The sequence below is a fragment of the Cebus imitator genome, unplaced genomic scaffold, assembly GCF_001604975.1.
Source record: "Cebus imitator isolate Cc_AM_T3 unplaced genomic scaffold, Cebus_imitator-1.0 Scaffold369, whole genome shotgun sequence".
Lineage (NCBI taxonomy): Eukaryota > Metazoa > Chordata > Mammalia > Primates > Cebidae > Cebus > Cebus imitator.
The window spans coordinates 1581224-1589430 of NW_016107684.1; positions in this window are offsets into that span (position 1 = coordinate 1581224).

The window sequence follows — 8207 nt, forward strand, 5'->3', positions numbered from 1 at the left end:
ACGAATGTTCATTGCAGCACTGTTTACAATAGCAAAGACCTGGAACCAACCCAAATGCCCATCGACAATAGACTGGACAGGGAAAATGTGGCACATATACACTATGGAATATTATGCAGCCATCGAAAACGATGAGTTTGTGTCCTTTGTAGGGACATGGATGAACCTGGAAACCATCATTCTCAGCAAACTGACAGAAGAACAGAAGATCAAACACCGCATGTCCTCACTCATAGGCGGCTGTTGAACAATGAGAACACATGGACACAGGGAGGGGAGCACTACACACTGGGGTCAGTTGGGTGGAAATAGCAGAGGGACGGTGGGGGTGGGGAGCTGGGGAGAGATAGCAAAGGGAGAGATGCCAGATGTAGGTGATGGGGAGGAATGCAGCAAATCACACTGCCACATGTGTACCTATGCAACAATCTTGCATGTTCTTCACATGTACCCCAAAACCTAAAATGCAATAAAATAAATAAATGGGGGGAAAAAAAAGAAAATCAATTGATGTAGCATACTACCTTAGCAGAATAAAAATATTTTACGATCATCTCAATAAATATAGAAAAGCTTTGGACAAAATGTAAGTCCTACTCAGAAAGGAGAGAACAAATTCTGAGCTTTGTAGGAAAGGAAAAGAATTTTCTGAATCAGATAGTGTATCTACAAAAGTCATGCAGCTAATATGATACTTAAGTGAAACATGTATCTCTTTACTCCAACTTTAAGGTTATAAATAGTGTGTGTTTACTCTCACAACTTGTGTTCAGAATTGTTCCAGAAGTCCTAGCCAGTGCAGTAAATCAAGAAAAATAAACAAAATTTATTAAATCAGAAAGGAAATATAACTTCCCTAATTAACAGACAACATAATTATTCTACAAATACATATAAAAATACTACTTAAATCTATAATAACACCAAAACTGAACTTAGCATCACAGTATATAAGATCAATATTCAAGTATCAATTCTATTTCTATATATAATCATCTAATAATCCAAGAATCAAATTAATATGCTATTTCAAATAGCATAAAAATATCAAAACTTGGGAATAAATGTAACAATCATGTCCTACAGTACTACATTAAAGATTTTAAATCATGGCTGACAAAAATTAAAGAAGTCCCTTAAAAATAATTTAACTTTATGGATATACCAATTTTGATGCTATGAATGTCTTTCTAAATTAGTCTACAAATTCAATGTCATCCATAAAAAATGGCTGACATTTTAAAATTTATCTTATACAAAAATGCAAGAATCTAGAAAGGCCATAACAATCTTGAAAAAGAACAATAACATTTTAGGATTTACATATCTGATTTCAAGATCACTGTAAAGCTACAGTAATCAAAGCAGTTTGTTACTGGTACAAGTATAGCCAAATAGGTTAATACAATAAAATATAAAGGCCAGAAATAGGCTCATACATATATATTCAATTAGCATTTGATCACAGTGCCAAGTCAATGCATCTAGTAAAACTAATTATGATAAACTATATAGAAATATCTGGATAGCCATATGAAAAACATTTGATCCCTGTCTCACCCTATACATAAAAATTAATTATAGTTAGATCAAAGACATAAATGTAAAACCTAGACCATATAGCTTCTAGAATAAAAGAAGGGGGAATGGCTTCTTAAAGTTGGAGTAGGAAAAGATTTCTTGGATAATATTCAAAATCCCTAAACATAAAAGAAAAAATATATATATAAATTGGATTTTATCAAATACACCCAACACCATTTCAAAAATAAATAGATGGAGCTACCAAGAGGGGAAATTACTAGCAGTCTATTAACAGGCCAAACATACCCATGGTGATTAAAGTCGGAAAGTGGTTGGTTCTCTAGGCATCAAGGTTGACTGGAAATGGCATAAGGAAACATTTTGGGGTGACAAGAATGCTCTGTATCTTGTTTTGGATTAAGTTACTAGGGAATATACAATTATTAAAAGTCATCAGACCAAACATTTGAGACCTATGCCTTATATTTTATGTTAATTATACTTCCAGTAAAAAACAAAAGAATAGAAAATTTTCAAAACTTTAGAAATTGTATCAAAGTGAAACATACCTTGATTACATAGAGAACATAGCAATAAGCCCACAAAGAGAAAGGGGAGATTAGTTTTATAAAGTAGAAATTAACTAAATGATTTTAAGTTAGGTAGATAAGTGATCTAGACAATCTACTGTGGAGGTAATAACCTCTTGGTCTAAAAAAGGGGAGGGTCTCCAGAGAAAAGAATTTTCTACTAAAAAATGCGCATTGATTAAAATTCCTACCAGCAACTCAATCCAGATATTGTTAAAATGCATGATTCATTATTTTGACATCTAAATGTCATAACTATCTTTGATCCTTTTCCTTGGGGATACCTTGCCTAAATCTGATAGAGCGGTAGAAAGTCACAGGGAGTGGGTGAATGAGAATCTCTTTTTCTGGATCTCTCTATTCCCACACAGAAAATAAATAGGCTTAGCTCTGTCCCCAACCCCAGCATCACTTGGGCTATGAAAATACTGAACAGATTTCTGACACTGAAGGTCATTGTTCTCTTTTTCCTTAAATACAGTCCTACTGCTTTTCCTTACTGATAGGTGGGCCTCACTGGGGGTGGCAATTCCTGTGGCTCCCCCCTTTATTTCTTTCCCCACATAAGTCAATGGACAATTGGATGACATTTCCTTGGCCACAATGGGCTCCTAAGAGATCTTCCAGTTATTCCTGCTATTTAGCTAATCAATCATGTCATCCCATGGTTACTGGAAGTGTGTTGGCTAAGATGATCAGCCGTGTCCCCTGCAATAAAACTCAACAGGAAAGCAATAAGAATTCTTCAGTTACAAAAGGAGCCCTATCTCCCCCTCACTTCAATCCATCCTTTTAAAAGTTGCAGAATAGCCTTATATCTTCCTTGGAGCTTTTGGTGCTATGTGTAGAATGGAGAGGACGGTCCAATACCAGATTACTATCTAACGGGTGTACTTCGTATATTTTACTGTACAACTTAAAATAGCAGTTATATCCAAAATTACTGGAATAAATTGCTTGTTAATGATCCTCCTGAAGTTCTTTTTGGGGGGCCTCCACTACAAAATTTACTCTTTTGGTAAACATGAAAGCTGAGGGAAATATCGTATCAGTAACATGACCAAGATTCCATTAAATTATGTCTGAGACAGTAGTTGTAATCAGAATTCTACTCTGCTTTGTGAACTAAGAACATTCTTTCTACATAAAGATGAATTTAGCAGCATGTAATTTTCCTTCTTATCCACTAAATGTGAGATTGAATTAGAGTTTACCTAGAGAAATCTAATTTGTAGTTTTGAAAATAAGCAAAAAGCTGTTAGACTGCAATGTTGAAATTCTGATCACATTGTATATGCATAAGAAGTTTTACAAGCAAAACTTTATTTACATTTATTTACATTTGCTAAGTGTTTTTATTTTTTTCGTCTTGTATAAACTAATGAGTGGTGCTGTTAGGGAATATGTGTATACCTCTTTGTGTAATGGATTAAGTGTGAGTTCTGTTAAACGCTAGGCCATAAATCAGACTGTGTTCTCTATGCCTAATTAAGGGTTTAAAGAGGGAAAAGGTAAATTCTTGAATGAAGGGCTCTACTCAGAAGGAGAGTTTGTTATTGCACAAAGAAAGGAGAGAGATAAAGCAGAAAAAAGAGCAACTTAAGAAAGTGAAAAAGAACAGTATGGAAATATTTTTAGCTACTTTATTCTACTTTCCTCAGATTTAAGAAGACTTTAGCTACTAAGTGTCTGCATATATCATGAACAATTTTGTGTTTCAATTAGTGCACTGAAATATACAAACAATTACAAATTGGCCAGAGAATTAAAAATGAGACTCAAAATAGCCCTAATTTGTTTTTTTTAAATGATATGCTTTGACAATATAAATAAAATCACCTAAAGAGAACTTTTGAAGAAAATGAAAATTTAATTTTCTCCATAACTACACATATCTCAAAAATTAAAATATGTTGAAATATTAAAGTATTAAACTGTCATAGATTGCAAGTAAAAACAAAATGATCACAGTAATCCTACTCATGTGGTAGTAGAATTGTCCCATGTTTAGATAAACTTACTTTCAGATAATTTTATTACGATTTCTATATGTTCCTGAAGTGCAGTTAATTTGTTTATATTCATAGGATAAACTGACTTTAAATACATATAATGAGGGTCTCGAAAAGTAAAGGAAATGCAGGAGTAGAATAAAAGAGACAAGGTCAAAATTCATTTGCTCTGAGGAGCATCACTCGGTAATACTTGACTGCACATAATGAATAATACTGATATTTGGCTTTATTTTACTTTATATCTCCTCAACTGTTCAGTGAACTATAAGTAGGACAGAAAAAAATGATACTAAGTATAAAATGATAAAACTGCATCTTGATTTGCTGGACGTTTATTGTGTTAAAAATAAAAGGGATCAATTTCCTTTATTTCCAGTGATTTCTCTTTATTCAGTAAATATTTATTGCACCTTATAGCATAACAGGGAATTTACCTAGTGCTTGAAAGTCAGTGAATTGAGCAGTGGACAAAGGAGACAAGGGGATCACCTGCATGGATTTTCCAGACCAGTTAGATTCTGATTAGAACAAAAGATGTTTAGAAGAAATAAAATTATTAAATGTTCTTATTTGAAAAGTCAGAGATTCTAAACTTATGCATAATAAACAAACTTGCTTCAGAAATAACACCCATGGGGCATGGCCATCAAGACCAACAAAGACCTCTTCCACCTCCCCTGCAACCCTGGCCTCCATTCTCTCCCCTCATCTTTTATTACTCCTTCCCCACTCCACCTCCTGCTGTGTGTTGTGGCTGATGGTGGGATTTTGTGGGAGAGGTATGGAAGATATTTCTATTTAACCCAGACTTCCTCACACAACATTCAATAGGCATGTGGATGGTAGCCATGTATACAAGGAGTCTGAATCCAAAGGAATCCCAGCCCCTTAGCCCTGCCTGAAACACCTAGTTTCCCATATTTGGTGAACTCTTTGATTAGGATCCATGGTGAAAGCTTGTATCTCTTGAGGGACTGTGGAAATAAACAAACTTCTCTCCTCAAATCCTCAGGTGTCTCTTCTCTGTCTCATCTCTTGTTCTCAGAGCCTCACATTAACTTAGCCCACTTTCCGGTAAACCTCTATGTTGTCCGGTAAACCTCTATGTTGTTCGGTAAACCCTTTTCCAACACCTCTATTTTGTCATATGTACATTAATATTTCTTACTGTTTGGGTTATATATCTATTAAGTGTTTAATGATTGTTAAACAGGTTGCAATAAACATTACAGGAAATGAAAAAAACCGGCTGGAATTGATGAGAGGAGATATGCACAAAAGTCTGAATTGCTGGATTCAGAACTAATGAATGGAAAGGAAGAAAGCAGTGGAATACAGAGAAGGTGCTGTTACATGCCAGTTGAACTCCGGTGTGATTTCCATTACTGTATAACAGGGATGGGGACTCAGGAAAGGGTGGATTTATAGGCAATTCTAACTAAAGCTTGTTCTCTGAGTTACTCCTCTCTCCTCATTTAAGAAAACAGTTCTTGAATATTGTTATGTGATATGAATTTAATTGAATGTGCTCGACTAATTTAATATTTTCCTAGTTTTCAATTGTCCTGACATTTATTGCATTTGTGTTTCAAAAAGCTTTTCTCCATTTTAGAAATGTGAATATTCAAATCCTACTCATTCCTCAAATCCCACCTGAAAACTTATCTTTTCTAAAGGTTTATTTAATCTCCCTGGCAGAATTATTTCTCTCATTTTCACAGAAATTTACTTGTACATTTCTTATAATGTATTTCACTTTGCGTTGAAAAGCTATCCATATAATTTATCAAATTACAAAAGATCTGTAATTGATTAATCTATTCCCTGTCCCAGACACAAAGTAAATGTAGAAGAAAGAAGTCTAACAATGACCTCTTTGAAATGGTGGCCTACACCTCTTTTGGTGCTCTGTAAAATATGTTATTTTGACACAGACTATTCACCAAGTCTTTAATCAGACTTATCTGGTATGGACTATTTATAGTCAAGTACCCAAAAGGTGAGGCAGAATCTAAGAGTCAGTTCATAATATTGGTTATTTATACTCAGCTCACTGTCAGAGAGTGAGTGCATAAACAATAGCTTTTTTTTTTAAACCATCAGTTTACATTTGCTTAAGTAGGACAACATATTTTTTCTTCTTTAATAACCAGAAATTGGCCTTTCTGTGAAATAACTGAGTATGTATGTTTTCCTTTAGCTGGCTCCAAAACTTCTTATTAAGCGCTATTTCACAGAAAATAACAAATGATATGTTATGGTCTGATTGCTTAAAATAGGTATTTCTGAGTAGAAGAAAAAACATTAGAATGAAAATACTTTGAAAATATATCAATTACTTCAACCATAAAGAGAATTCTGGAAAATAAAGCAGATGTGAACGTGATTCAAATTTAATATATTTGAAATGTAAAGTAAAAATATAATGCACCTGGATAGAATTATGCAAATTGCATGGATAAAATTTTCCCCTAGGGATAACTGCAGCATGTTCTCTAAATCCATTTTTAAAAAAGAAAGAGTGGAGATAATCTTTTGATATTTTCTTAAACTGATGCATAGCCTTTTCTCAGTCTAATGAATTAATAAAACAAATACTCTAAAAGAATTATCATATGCAGCTCTTTATGATTATGAACTGTCTCTGCTTAATTTTTGGTAATCAAACATTTTTATTACTTCATTCATTTTACAGTGCTCTCAAAGGAATCACCTTACTATAATTGTTCCCATTCTCAGACATAAATCTTTTCATTAGATGTAAGTGTTCATTTTTCAGACATGAGTATTTTTAAACAGGCAGTATGGAATTGAATAAACAACATGAGATTAGGGTCAAAAGACTTGAGTTCTTAAAATGATTTAGCAAGAAATCTTGAATACACTGTCATGTTTTTGAGTTTCATATCCTCATTTGTACAGTAGATGGGAAATATATATGTTTAACTGCGTTGTTCTTAGGATCAAACGAGATAATGCATATGAAAAAACACAAAGTACTATTTAAATACTATTAACATTATATTCAGGAACTAACTTCAGATAAATAATCCAGTACAAGTGACCTTTTTGTTTTCAGATACTCAAGACAAATACACGTAATTATTGTGTGGATCACAGCGTCATTTCTTTCTTTGCTTAACAATAACTCCACTGACCCAAACAATTCACCAGAGATGTATGAAGTTGGAAAGGTTACCATAAACTTTTAAGTCTTAACGCATTTTTTGGTAGTTCGCTAATAAGCATAACAATCCAACGCTTTCTGTATCCCAGACATAAAAATCATAAATAATTTAAAAAATACACAAGCGTTAGCTCTTCAGTTTTTTTACATGCGCATCATGTTTTACTCTACGGAATGTTGACTACACGCTGTTTAAAAATAATTAGCGCTACGGTATGGCATCGCGTGGATACATGGTCACGGCTCTTTGGTCCTGCATTGTTTGAGATGCTGTAGGTGCTTCAACGTTGTGTTAAGTTGCACGTACATTATTAATTCTGTATCCAAAGACACTGGCTCTGTACCCTTTCAGCAAGGCTCTCGGAGTTCCCCCAGCCAGAGACAGGGTTAAGGGAATCCGGCCGAGGAGAGTAGTGCGGAGTGCCTGTGAGTGAGTGTGCACGCGTGAGCGCACAGGACAGGGGCGTCGAGGTGCGGGGTGGACTCCTACACAAGTTCCAAAGGCCACAGTGTCTGGGGCTTTCGGCCGGAGCGGGACAGGGGGAAGCGGGTGGAACGGCCTGCACGGAGTGGGCAGCGCTCCGGGAATTTGGCGGCTGGGTTGGAGGGAGAGGGGTCTCGCGAGGGTTTCAGGGCGTGGCTGGAGTAGGTGGGCGCGCGGCGAGTGTGCGCGGGTGTGCGCGCGCGAGATGGCGAGTGTGAGCGCGGTGAGTGTGAGCGCGGCGAGTGTGCGGCCGCGTCGCCATTCCCCGTGACGTCAGAGTGTATTGTTGTGAGCGGGGCCGAGCGGAGCATCCCCGGAGCTGTCACCGCGGCGGCCGCGGCGGTGGCGCAGCGCAAGCCCCGCACGAGCGAGCCCGGCCGGCGCCGCCCCCGCCCCTGGCCCGGGCC